This window comes from Tamandua tetradactyla, chromosome 11, assembly GCF_023851605.1.
Source record: "Tamandua tetradactyla isolate mTamTet1 chromosome 11, mTamTet1.pri, whole genome shotgun sequence".
NCBI lineage: Eukaryota > Metazoa > Chordata > Mammalia > Pilosa > Myrmecophagidae > Tamandua > Tamandua tetradactyla.
Window position 1 is genome coordinate 6,922,562 of NC_135337.1, and position 13,368 is coordinate 6,935,929.

Below are 13,368 nucleotides of genomic sequence, written 5' to 3' on the forward strand. Positions count from 1 at the left end.
CTGGATAAAGGGAGCACCACTCACAAGGTTTTCATAATCACGGGGTCACATTGTAAAAGCTATATAGTTACACAATTGTCTTCAAGAATCAAGGCTACTGGAACACAGCTCAATAGTACTTCCCCCCAGCCACTCCAATACACCATAAACTAAAAAGGGATATCTATATAATGCATAAATATAACCTCCAGGATAACCTCTCGAACCTGTTTGAAATCTCTTAGTCATTGAAGCTTTATTTTGTTTTCTTTCTTCCCCCTTTTGGTCAAGAAGGCTTTCTCACAGAGGGTAAAATAAATTAGGTAGATAGAAATACCAGTGGCTAGTAAGAGGGAGGGGTAAGGTGTATGATAAGTATGAGTTTTTTCTTTTTTCTTTTTATTTCTCTTTCTGGTGTGAAATAAATGTTCTAAAAAATAATCATGGTGAGGAATACACACTATGTGATGATATTGTGAGCCATTGATTGTATACCATGTATGGAATGTATCTGTGTGCAGATTTCTCACAAAAAATACATGTATATTAAAAAAAAGAAAGTTCTCTCAATCCTCTGATGCCGGGTCCTGGCTCATCCCTGGGTGTCATGTCCCACATAACCAGGGAAGATTTATACCGCTGAGAGTCATGTCTACCACAATGGGGAGGGAGTGAGTTCACCTGCCAAGTTGGCTTAGAGAGACAGGCCACATCTGAGCAACAAAAGAGGTTCTCTGGGGGTGACTCTTAGGCATAATTGTAAGTAGGCTTAGCTTCTCCTCTGCAGGAAAAATTTTCACAGGGGTGAACTCCAAGATTGAGGGCTCAGCCTATTGAATTGCTTGTCCCCACTGCTTGCGAGAATATCAGAAATTCCCCAGATGGGGAAGTTTAATATTTCCTCCTTTCTCCCCAGTCCCCCCAGGGGGCTTTGCAAATGCTTTTTTTATTCTCTGCCAAAATTACTCTGGGATGTTTTGGGGCATCACATTTACCTGTACAAACCAACAAGATCTCACTCCTTATTCAAGATTCCATGTAATTATGGTGTTTGAATAAACTTAATACAAGTTAAATTAGATGTTGTGCTACCCAAAATATAAATTTTGCACCAAATAAACATCTCTTTTTTTGTTCTTACACAGAATTTGAAGTTTTAAAATGTAGATTATATCATCCTTTACCCTGTATTCTGGTTTACCTTAGTCCTGTCCAGATCAGTTTCATTCATAACTCTAGTTGAAGTCTGATCACTTTCTCAACTATTTAAATAGTTTCTATGTAGGATAATGCTGACTTTCATAGTTTCAGGGTTCCAACTCTGAGCCTCAGATGTCACACAAATATCCGAATTTCCAGGGAATGACAAAATTATACACAAACAGTTCAGCATCTCAAAATTGAGATCTAACAGCTACAGTTGTGGCATAGATGTGAGTGCTGTAAGAGCTTACAATCTAGGACGCTTTACAATAGGCCTTAATCCAAGAACCTATGCTCTTGATTTCAGTTCTCCAAGTTTGCATATTATAGTTAGTCCATATGAGTGAGGCATGATAATATTCACCTTTTTGTTTCTGACGTTTTATTCAACATACTGTCCTTAAGTTTCATCCACCTAGTTGCATGCCTCACAACTTCATTCCTTCTTGCAGCTACTCAGTAGTCCGTTGTATGTCATTCCTTTCCTCAGTCAATGTACTCTTAGGTTACCTCCAAGCTTGATACATATTAAGTGCTACTATTTTTTCCCATTCTGAAGCAAGGTACTTTTCCAATCTCATTTGCTAATCCATAACCTGAACCCCATTTTCAAGCCAACTGAAGTTTTCATAATTCTCTAAACCCACCATGACATATTCTTTCATTAGTTTGTTCCTTTGCATATGCTTTTTACTCTTCTTGAAAAACCTTCTCTGTTTGCTGCTTGATGCATTTATCCTCATAATTCAAGACACATGTTAAGATTTATAGTCTTCCCTAACACCCTGCTCCATTGGCACAGTTATGTCATTCTTTATCTATGTTCTTTAAGTTACAGATATACTTTTATATGCATTTATCATGCTATGTCTGAGTTGTTTGTTTACTTCTCAGTCCTTTTAACTAGGGGTGTGAGTGACTAGAGAGGTATGTCATAAACTTTTGTGTCACCAGTGCTTAGTAGAGCACCTGACATATTGGGCACTCAAGAACTGTTTATTAAAATAACTTTAAAAAAAGATTTGATTATATATGTATATATATCTTAGTGTTGGTTAGGAAGGCTAAAATAGATTAAAAGGACACCAATTTTCACAAAATCAATGTGCAATTTCAGTATAACTCCAAATCCGAATTTCAATTGGTTTGTTTTTATTGCTATTTGATTGAAATTTGATGAAATGATGCTATAGTTTATCTAGAGGAAAACATGGGTGAGAAGAGGCAGATAAAATCTGACAAAGATGAGTAATAGGCAGCTATCCATACCAAATAACCAGATAATAATAAAACACATAATGCTATAGTAATAAACACATACTTGCACTAGTGCAGAAATGGACTTCAGACAGATCAAAGAAAAGAAATGAAAATGGAAAAACAGACCTAAACATCCTTAAAATTTAATGTATATAAAAATCTTTTCAAATCCATGGGGAAATTATTACTCCTAATCAATTATAAATTCTAGATAAAATTATAATGTAAAGAATGCAGCCATTAAAAGCACTAAAAGAAAGTATGGGTGAAGTATTTTAACTTCATGGAGCAGTGTAAATGCCTTTTTTAGAGCTTATCTAAAAACCCAGAAGCCAGAAAGGAAAATAGTAATAAATTTGATTAAATAAAAACATAGGGAAAAAATCATAACCAAAGTCAAAAGACAAATGGCTGATTGAAAATACACTTATAGTTTTCTTCTCTTCAACCCATAATAATATCCTTTATGTACTCAGAGCTCAGGTAAGCACAATAAAGAAAAGAAAAATATCCAACAGAAAAAAAAATGGGCAAAGAGTAGGAAAAGGCAGTTTACAAAAGAAGATTTATAACTTGCCAAAAATAAAACAGTTATTTTCAAAATTATTCAAAATTTTTAAAATGTGAATTGAGTCAACAATGTATAAATTTTTAATCCATCAGATTGATCAACATAAAAATACTTAATAATATCCACCATTGCAGAAGATTAGTGATAAAAGGAGCTCCCACAATGTTAGGGCTAAGGGTGGGACAAGAAAAGCTATAAATTGCTACAACATTTTGAGAGGACAATTTAACATAACTTTAAACATTTTTTTAAATCCTTCTATTCTTTGAACCAGTAATGGACTCTAGAGTTCTATTTGCCCAGGAACCAGAGGTATATGTACAATGGTGTTCACTGAAACATTGGTTATAATAGTAAAAAAACTGGCAATATTCTAAATGTGGTAGCAGAGATCTGTTTAAATAAATCATGGATTATCCATACCTTGAAAGCACTAGAAAAGAAGGGCACCCCAAATATTGTTAATTATGAAAGAAAAAATAGTAACTACAGTAGAGAATCCTGGCAGACACCACTGCAGCCAAGTGATAAAGGTAAGTGCCACCATCCATACCGGCATCACACTGCACTCCTGAGTGGTGCACTGAGAGGAGCATATCACCTTGTGGTATCCTTCTCACCAAAGCATAGCCTGAATCTACTCATGAGAAAACAGTGCTCTTCGAAAGTGTCAAGGTCATGAAAGACAAGCAAGGCTGAAGGACTGTTACAGGTTGCAGAAGACCGTGGAGACCTAGCAACAAAGTGCAACCTGGGATCCCACACTGGAACCTGGCGCAGAACAGCCGGTGAGATCTGAATAAGTTCTGTACTTTGGTAACAGTGTGGTACTGTTAATTTCTTAGTTTTGATAAATGTCCCATTATTATGGAAGATGTTAACATAAGGGGAAGAAGGGTGAAAGGCATACAGGAATTTTCTGTACTGTTTTTGCAAGTCTTCTGCAGGTCTAAAATTATCTCAAAATGAAAACAAATAAGTATTCCTGCCCCCACCCCAAAAGGAGAGAATACAGTTAAGGCATATACTGCAACAGAATGTTACCTGTGGTAGACACCTTCTGAAATGGCTCCCCCTGGTAGTCACCTTGTGTCATCCATTCACCTTGTGTGTGGGCTGGACCAAGTGACCTGCTTTAATGAATGAAATATGATAAACGTGATGGGGTGTCACTTTTGAGATTATATGTAAAAAGTCTGTGGCTTTCATTCTGCTCACACTCTCTCTGGCTCTTCTTGATTACTCACTTTTAGGAAGCAAGATGCCATGTTTGTGAGCTTCCCAAAGGAGAATTCCACTGGGGAGGAAGCAAGGGTAACCTCCATCCAATAGCCAGCAAGGACCTAAGACCCTCAGTTCAACAGCCCATGAAGAATTGAGTCCTGTCCACAATCCCATGTGAGCATGGAAGCAGATCATTCTCCAGTTAAACCTTCAGATGAGATCCCAGCCCCAGCCAGCAGCTTGATCACAGCCTGTAAGAAACCCTGAGCCATACGATCCAGCAAAACCACACCCAGATTCCTGACCCACAAAACTATGAGACAACAAGTGTGTTTTTAAATACCATCTATTGTTACACAGCAAAAGACAATTTGCTATGTAATATTTATATTGCAATAGTAAGTGAAAAAAGCAAGTTGCCAAATTTTAATAAACAAAAATAGTATATATATATGGTATTGCATTTGTATGCAAAAACGCATTTGCATGTTTTTCTATATAGTCACATCTCTTTTATTATTTTTCACCTTAAGTTGCTCTTTGCCAACCAAGTGGTGTGGGTTTTCTGAGAACCGCTTGCTGCAGAGCCAGGCTGCAGCCAATATGTCCAGCAGGAACAACAACAAGCTGCCCACCAACCTGGGCAGTTGCAGAATCTGATCAAGCAGGACACACCAGCCTACATCGAGGAGTTTCTACAGCAATATAATCACAATATAATCCAATATGAAGATTTTCAAATTACAACCAAATGAACCTAGCAATGAACTGGCGGAGCTAGTGATGTTTAGGCACAGATTGTCACTGCTACCCAGAACATCTACGTAACTTTCCTCTAGATCTGAAAGATCTGCTCTCTTACCGTCATACTGTCTTGGATCCAGATCTTTGAATGACATTTTGCAAAGCTTTGATCTTGCTGAGAAATAAGAATCTCATCAGTCCATCAAGTGTGTTAGAACTCTTCTCTGAACTTCTGCTTTGCCATGATAAACTTCTGCGAAAGACTTTCTACACTCATATTGTGACTGATATCAAGGATATAAATGCAAAACACAAGAATGATAAAATGAATATAGTATGCAGAATTTCATGTATACCATGTTAAGAGACAACAATGCAATTGCCGCCAAAATATCTTTGGATGTGATGATTGAACTCTACAAAAGAAACATCTGGAATGATGCAAAAATTGTCAATGTTATCACAACTGCGTGTTTCTCCAAAGTCACCAAGATATTGCTGTTTTGACATTCTTCCTAGGGAAAGATGAAAAGGAGATAAAAGGACAGTGACTCAGAATCCAGAGATGAAGGACCAACAGCAAGATACCTGCTAGTACAGTGTACCATGGGGAAGAAAATCTCCAAACACAAGAAACAGTTGGAAAAGGTGATGAAAGTGCTCTTAGAAACAGAAGAAGAAAAAAAAAAGCCAAAAGTGTTTAACTTTTCATCTATTCACTTGGTTCATGATCTCCAAGATTTTGCAGAAAAATTACTAAAACAACTAGAGAGCTCTAAGGAGAAGTTTGAAGTGAAGATGATGCTCATGACCTTATCTCGAGATTGGTGGGAATTCATGAGCTTTTTCTCCTGTGCAGATGTTTCTGCAGCCCCACCAAAGAGAAATAACAAAGATCCCTCTGTTGGCTACACAAGCATTTCATCACCTGGTACTCTCAGAGATCATTCACTCATTGCTCATGGCTGTGACCAATGATTTTATTACCGACAAGAACTCTGGGGAAGCCATGACAGTAGGAATCAATGCTATAAAAGAGACAACAGCTCGATGTCCTCTGGCCGTGAATGAAGAACTTCTCCAAGACCTGGCCTAGTATAAAACACACAAAGATAAGAAAGTGATGATGCCTGCTAGAACTTTGATTCAGCTCTTCCAAACACTAAGTTCTCAGATGTTGCAGAAGAAATTCTGGGGTAAGCCTACAGAAGCCTCGATTGAAGCAAGAGTGCAAGAATACGGAGAATTTGATGCCAAAGGTTACATTCAGGAGCTGAAGTTCTGGAAGGTGAGGAAGAGATGCTGAAAATGAGGCAGATGGGTGGGAAAGTGCCAGTCTCAGCAAAGAGGACATGTAAATGGGTGAACGTGCGCCACTCTTTCAATGAAGAACAGGAAATTTCCGAGAATCTGAATAGCATGCCCATGGAAGAGTGCAAAGCCAACGCTGAGTCCTCAGCACTGGTTGGTGTTAACTCAGGAAGGCTTCCAGAAGATGCACATGGCCCAATGAGGACAGAACTCAGTGCTGCCCCTGGGAAAGCGGAAAAGAGGAAATATATCAAAACAGACAGTAATGAGGAGCTCAGGGGCAAGTTACTTTCATTTGCGGACATTGAGCGCCTTCATAAAAAGCCAAAGTCTGGCAAGGAGATAAGACTTTGCAACTGCAGTGACCGGAAAGACTTTGTGAGAAAGAAAAACAAAATGAATCCATTTTCTAGTTCCACAAATAAAGAAAAACAGAGGAACTTTATGATGATGCAGTATAGCCAGAATTTCTGGTCAAAAAATAAACGTTCCTTCAGAGAAAAAGAGATGGCCTTATGAGATGCTCTTTTGAAAAAGACAAAAAGAATGAAGTAACCCCCAAGTCAGTTTTCCATTCCCAGGAAAATTCTGTGTTGATTTCACTACTAGTAAATCAAGAATATTTGTTTACATTAAAAAAGTCCAGAAGCACTATATTTTGGAAACTATAGCATACTTTTAGTAGCAATTGTTTTATGGTGGGAATGTTTGAAATGTAAACAGTAGCGATATTGTAAAATCATTTCGTTTAGCAGCCATGCAAAAAAAATTAATGAGCGCCAACAGTGTGTCATTGTGGACAAAAATGAATGAGCCACAACTCCTACACTCAAGGAACTCATGGCCTGGTGGAGGCAGTGTGTATGTGTGTGTTTAGAGTATAATGTAAATAGTCCTCTAGTAGAGATAGGTACATATGTCTATGGGGTCACAGAGACCTTACAAATCAACTCCCAGGAGGATGGGGTTTTATATTCTCTTAAAACAAAAATGGACAATGTTACAAGAGTAAGAGATTCTTACTTGTAAATAGGCTTACTTACTGAAAACAGGTCCCTGCTGTACCTACTTTGGGTAGATAGGTTAGCTCTTTTAGACCATCCAAAGGATTTAAATATTTTTGAATGCTATGTAAAAAAAAAAAATTTGAATGCTATGCTTTTTTATTAAGACCTCACTTTTTAAAAATTGCATTAATTATAAATAATCTTAGGGATGCATGGGTGGGTCAGTGGTAGAATGCTCGCCTTCCATGCGGGAGACCCGGGTTCGATTCCTGGACCATGCACCAAAAAAAAGAAAAAAGTAATCTTGGAATGTCTTTACTTGATCATTTGGGCTGCCCATTTTCATAGAAGAAAAATAATCAGTTTCCTCAGTCTCCCTTGACCCTTTTATATTTTCAGCTCACTACTTGCCTTGTTTAAGTGAAATGGCTCTCGTGTCAAATAGACACTCGTGTGTATTGTTTGTGTGCTGTTCTCCCTTTCCTAGGCATGCTTGGATGGGTATTAGGGGATATGGGAGTCATTGTCAGTCTCTCCTTGCATACAAGTTATTGTATTGGGCAATAGTTTGGTATCTTTTGCCTTAAATTTCTTAGACAATATTGTGGTGGATGAGAAAATTGCTCTGTCATTTCAAATTAGAGTAAAAAAACCATTTCTGCCCATGCAGAATTAGAAAGCAACTTCTCTACCAATTTTTTAAGAAGTCCTGTGATAGTGGTTTTTTCTCTGCCATGTGTTTGTTTATGAAATTACTTTTCTTGTTCCCCTTCTAATATCTTTTGTCACTTTCTGAGTTTAACTTCAGTTGTCTATGAATGAAACTTTGTGACTTTCCCCATGATGCCTCAGATAACTGTTTTCAAGGATTAGTTGTAAAGATCTTGAAATTTAATGGTTAAATTGCACTGGGCTAGTCAGGGGAACTATCAGGATCAATCTCTGGCAACTTTAGAGTTTTAGAGGAAGTATCCCGTGCAAAATTGAGTATTTCAGGCCTGAAACGGCTCCCCTTTCATTTTGCATTTTTGAAATGGGTGCTTCCTCATGTGTCTAGGTCCAGAGAGAAGTGAATAAAACTCAAAATGGCATAGCAGCTAGGGTACACAGCTGTTCTGCGTGAATTGTGATGGAACCTGGAAGGTTCATCCTTCCCCTGGATTCCACACACACCCTCCCTCAGATGCCAAGGGGCCAGAGTCCATTGTTTTCGGACTTTAGTTCTTATACTGTGACCTCTCCCGGCTCTCAGCTAGTCTGAAGTTTGTATGAAAGATAGAAAGATTTTCAGTTTAAAAAGGTAAATTACTCTATTTTATTTCTTTAATATCATGGCATCTTATTTCTAAGTGGTTCCTTTTATTCTTTTTCTCTTTTTGGGGGAGAAGTTGTTTGGTCCGGGAATCGAACACGGGTCTCTGGCACGGTAGGCGAGAATTCTACCAGTGAACTACCCTTGCACTGCCCCCTTTTATTCTTTTATTAGTCTTATGACTGTTTTCTGTTTACTATCACATCTTACGTATGGATATTAGGTTGAATATTACTAGCAAAGGCTGAGACCTTCCAGGGTGACCTTTATCTTCAAGAAAATTTTGAGGACTTTATAAGCATTTAGCATGGTATCTGCCACTGAGTAAGCATTCAGTAAATTTTTCACCCAAAGTTTAAATAGCTATTAAGCTTTTATTATATATTTTTGGTGTAATTTACTTAGAATGAAACAACATTTAAAGTTCCTGCAAATATTTGTTTCATACCTCAAATGCATTCTTGGAGGGAATAGGTATGAAATATAAATATGTATATTGAATGTCTACCATGTGCAAAGCACTTTGCTAGATACAGTGTAGGTTGCAAATACAGGTTTGTGCCAAATAAAAACTTTCAATCCAATGAAGCAAGTAGACTTACAAGATGACTATATTATACAAGGCAGTTTAAAGAGCTGTAAAGAGGCACAAGCGTAAGGCTGAAGGCGTACTGAGGAAGGAGCAGGGCCGCTTGCAGGAGGGTGAGGCAACTATTAGCAACTGAGGGCACATCTATAGCACAGGTTTATGATGAAGATATGGCAGCAATAGGAACCATGTTTCTGAATCATTAAAGAGTCATGGCTTATAGTTTATAAAAATATTGGTTATATTTCTTTGTATTCCAATTCTTCGAAAATTTGTACCGTATTGAGAATTGCACGGCAACTCTGTGCTAACCAGAACGCTTAGTAGTTGGAATATTCTGTGTTTTATATGACACATTTTTAAAACTGTAGATGATAATAGTTTCACATGATTTTACAAAGTGGCACCCATGGATGGTGTGAAAATGAAACTAAAAGTCATTGCTTACGTACTTGTGGAATGCACCTAGTGAGATGTAAAAATACTTTCAATATTTTTTCCTCATCTATAAAATGGAGATGATGATAATACTTAGTCTTTATAGGCTTCTCTTTTGTGGATGGAGCTTTTCCTCTTTTACAGGGTTAAGGTCCTGGGAAATCACCTTTTCTCTCCTGCTATGGAATTTTCAATCTGTGCTCTGTTTTACAAATGCAAACAAAAGCAGAGAGCGCAGCTAATTCTGTACTGCTTAAATAGCATAAGCTTATACTTGAGTACATTTCTTATATGGTAGTCATTTCCTTTAGCTTTCATCCTTGTTTTAATCTGCTCTCAGTATGGAAATGATTTATCCACATGAAAGAATATTACATAGCCATTAAATATTTATAATAGAAGTGCTTATTATACATGGAAAGAACAAAATACAAAAGTATTCATAGTATAATTCAACTATAAGTGTAAGAAAAAAAGGGAATAATAAAAGCTCAAGAGAAAATATCAAAATGTTAAGTGAAGGTATTGGGATCATATGTGGGTTTTTATCCTTCTTATTTTTACTTTATTTTCTGGATCTTTCTACCAAGTATATATGTTTCTACTTGTGTCATTGTTTACAATGACTTTATCTGAGGTGCAAAATAAGGTATCATAGATTCACACACACACACAAAGATGTTCTTTGCCTTTTTATAGAGATTCTAGGATCTCTGTTTCAAAGCTTATCCTTAGGCAGACTTAAAGCTTGTGCTTTAAATAGGAACAATATGTCTGAAAAAATCAACTTTCATTTCCCACATTTACAGTAAACATCCAGGAAGGGGCTGGACTTATTGCCAATTAATTGTACTTAATGTGCAGACAGGCACATCACTATAATCTCCAGAAGAGCTGGGAGTGCCTGGAGGGTTTTAAAACCCCAAGGGAATGGCAAGAGAGCTTCTTGAAAGATCTGATGGTGTCTCTGCCTTCATCAGGCCATTTAGTAACAGCAGGGTGCCCTCACAGGGACCTGAAGCCCAGGAGAGCTGGTATGTTTTGAATTAGTTAATTTGGATTTTGAACTTGGGTCTGGGTGGAGGTCAGTGTGACACAATGAGAGGAGGAGGCCACCCTGCATGGGGAAAGATAGTGTGTTGCTCACAGGTCCCAGAGAGATGGGGCGCCATGAGGGCTTGCTAGGAAGAACAATAGGCTCAGGTGGCTCAACAGTGGGCTTACGATGCCTTTATTGTGGTCCAAGGGTGAAGGCTAGTAGATTTCCCATGGGGTCGAGGATTGGTTAGTTTAAAGGAGACATGCAAAGAGGGAAAGGGACAAGGGGTCGGTTAGCTTATCATTTAGGACCAGCTGTGGGTTTTGGGTGAGGGGTGTGGGAGGTGTTAGGTGGTGGCTGCAGATATGGGGTTAGACTCTGGGGGAGTTTTTGCCTCAGGACTGGAGAGCTGCTTGTTAACTAGGCCAAAAGTCAAAGTTGAGGCAAGTGGCTTAGGTAGTTTAGCGGTTTAAGATGGATGCCAAGACAGCACACTCAAAAGTTTGAGGCTATTATATAATAGCTTCCTCAGAGCGCTGTTGTGTCTTGTGCTCTAGGTAGCTGTCTTTATGAAATCAAGTTCTTGTGTGTTTACCTACATTAAAGGAACATGTAGTTTTTGCTTGTGTCTGTAGGTGCCTCTTAGATAGTCATACCTTCATCAACCTCCACCAACTACAAAGACTGGTATCAGAAGTGAGATAGGCTCAAAGCTCCCAGTTACTAAAGTCATTTGAAGGAAGATTATGGGAAATGGGAGCAGAGAAAGATGATGCAAGATTCATACAATGGTGCCCAGACCTCCCTTGGGACAAGATCAAGTTTGTCAGTTATAAAGGGAGAGAACCAATTTAAAGGCATTTGTCACTCAAAACTTGACTTCAAGTGGTTTTACACTTCGAATACCAACATTCAAAGAGGCCAAAAGTTTAATTCCATGGTTGCTTCTATCAGGTCTTGACAAAGTAGGCTAGGGACTGTAGGTCTTCCAGAGGTACATTGTTTTTTTTTTTTTATGTTGGATTTTTCAGACTAGCTAACTGGGCTTATAAGAGCAACCACATTTAAATCAGTGGACTCTGGTATCTGGATCAAATGCCTGGGTTAAAATACTAGTGCTGGCAGAAGGACTGAGCACCCATTAGGGCACAACCAACACTGGAGTACGCAAATTCCCACGCAGAAACCAGATAACTGTTGAGGCTTTAGACACCAGAGGGGATGGGAGTGGTACTGAGGTTCCCTTTAACTCTCACTGGCCAGGATTCCGATAGCACAGAGAAGATGAAGGATGAAGGATGAAGGAAATTGAGGCAAATTAAGGAAAAAAAATGTTAAGTTAGAACAGCAATAAAGACATTTTGGGGACATTTGGGGACTATATATTCAGACAATATTACTGTGTCAATGTTTAATTTCACCGATAATAATAAAAGTTTTGTGGGTTATGTTCTTCCAAGATACTGAAGTTTTTTAAAGATGAGGTATCATGATGTCTAGGACCTACTTTTGAGAGTTTCAACAAGGAATAAAAAGTACATCCACAGAAGAGTGACAGAGAGATGATAGAGATGAAATATATGATGGAGATGATTTTAAATAGAGAGATAATAGCAAACGTAGCACAATATCATCACCAAAGGCCGTGGATTCTTTTGCCTGGTGCACTCAGTAACCAATTCCGGAGACACCAGGATTTTAGAGAAAGAGTTTATTACTAGGTGCATAATAGGAGAGCAGATGGCCTAGAGGTCCAAAATCTGTCTCCCCAAACTGCAGTAACTCTGATAGTTTTATTAGAGAAAAAGACGGGCAGGGTTTAAGATAATGAGCACAGTGGCCCCAGATGATGTAATGAGAGGTGATCTAATTATTGAGCACACACAGACTGATTACATGCTTAGTCACAGAATGCATACTTAAAAATGTCAGAATAAAGTATAGGTGACTCAGAGGTTTAAGTCCAAGCTACTGTGCATGTCAGAATGGCCCAGATAAATCCTGAAACTTAGAGGGCCCAGCCTCTCCAGAATATTAGCTAGTTCCATCCCCCTATCCCACATTATTGATAGTCCCTTCCAACATGAAAAAGTTAGAATGGGCACAGCCAAAATACTCCTAAAGAGTGGGAGAAAGATCAAAGGTGATGGTGGAGTTTTACAGAGAAGGTAAGGTTTAACAAACGAGTATTGTCATGGTCAGGTTCATATGTCAACTTGACCAGGTGGTGGTACCTGTTTGTCTGGTTGGGTAAGTGCTGCCTGTCTGTTGCAATGAGGACATTTCATAGAATTAGATCATGATCACGTCAGCTGCATCCACAGCTGATTTCATTTGTAATCAGCCAAGGGGTGTGTCTTCTGCAATGACACCCTCCTTCCAGAAGTCACTGGGTCACCAATGCTACTAAATCCAGGTCCCAGAAGGACTGGGTGGATGAACAAAAGTGCTCTTTAATTTTTATTTTTTTTTGCTTTTCCCGCTGTTGGTTTACAGTTCAGTTTCCTTGCATCTGTTAAATTCTTGATCCTCCTCTGTATGTTTTCCGTTTTCTTCAATTTCTTGCTCTGGTCTCCTTTCCCATTCTCTTTGTCCTTAAGAGCTTATACCTTTAAAAACAAAAAAATCCTTCACTGGTGTTTTAGTGAGGTTTGGGGAGGGAGTAGAAGTGAATGCAGGCATTCATGCTGC

At 38.4% G+C, this 13,368-nt stretch overlaps 1 protein-coding gene and 1 pseudogene across 1 annotated transcript in view; both read left to right on the plus strand.

Moving 5' to 3' along the window:
- BCAS2 (BCAS2 pre-mRNA processing factor) overlaps nt 1–4,642 on the plus strand; it is a 97,816-nt gene extending 93,174 nt beyond the window's left edge. The window contains exon 8 of the transcript XR_013159203.1: nt 4,267–4,642. The gene's annotated coding sequence lies outside the window, so the exon portion shown is untranslated. The remainder of the gene's footprint in view (nt 1–4,266) is intronic.
- Nucleotides 4,643–4,840: 198 nt separating this feature from the next.
- LOC143649368 (protein SDA1 homolog pseudogene) lies at nt 4,841–6,847 on the plus strand (annotated as a pseudogene).
- The last annotated feature ends 6,521 nt before the right edge of the window (nt 6,848–13,368 follow it).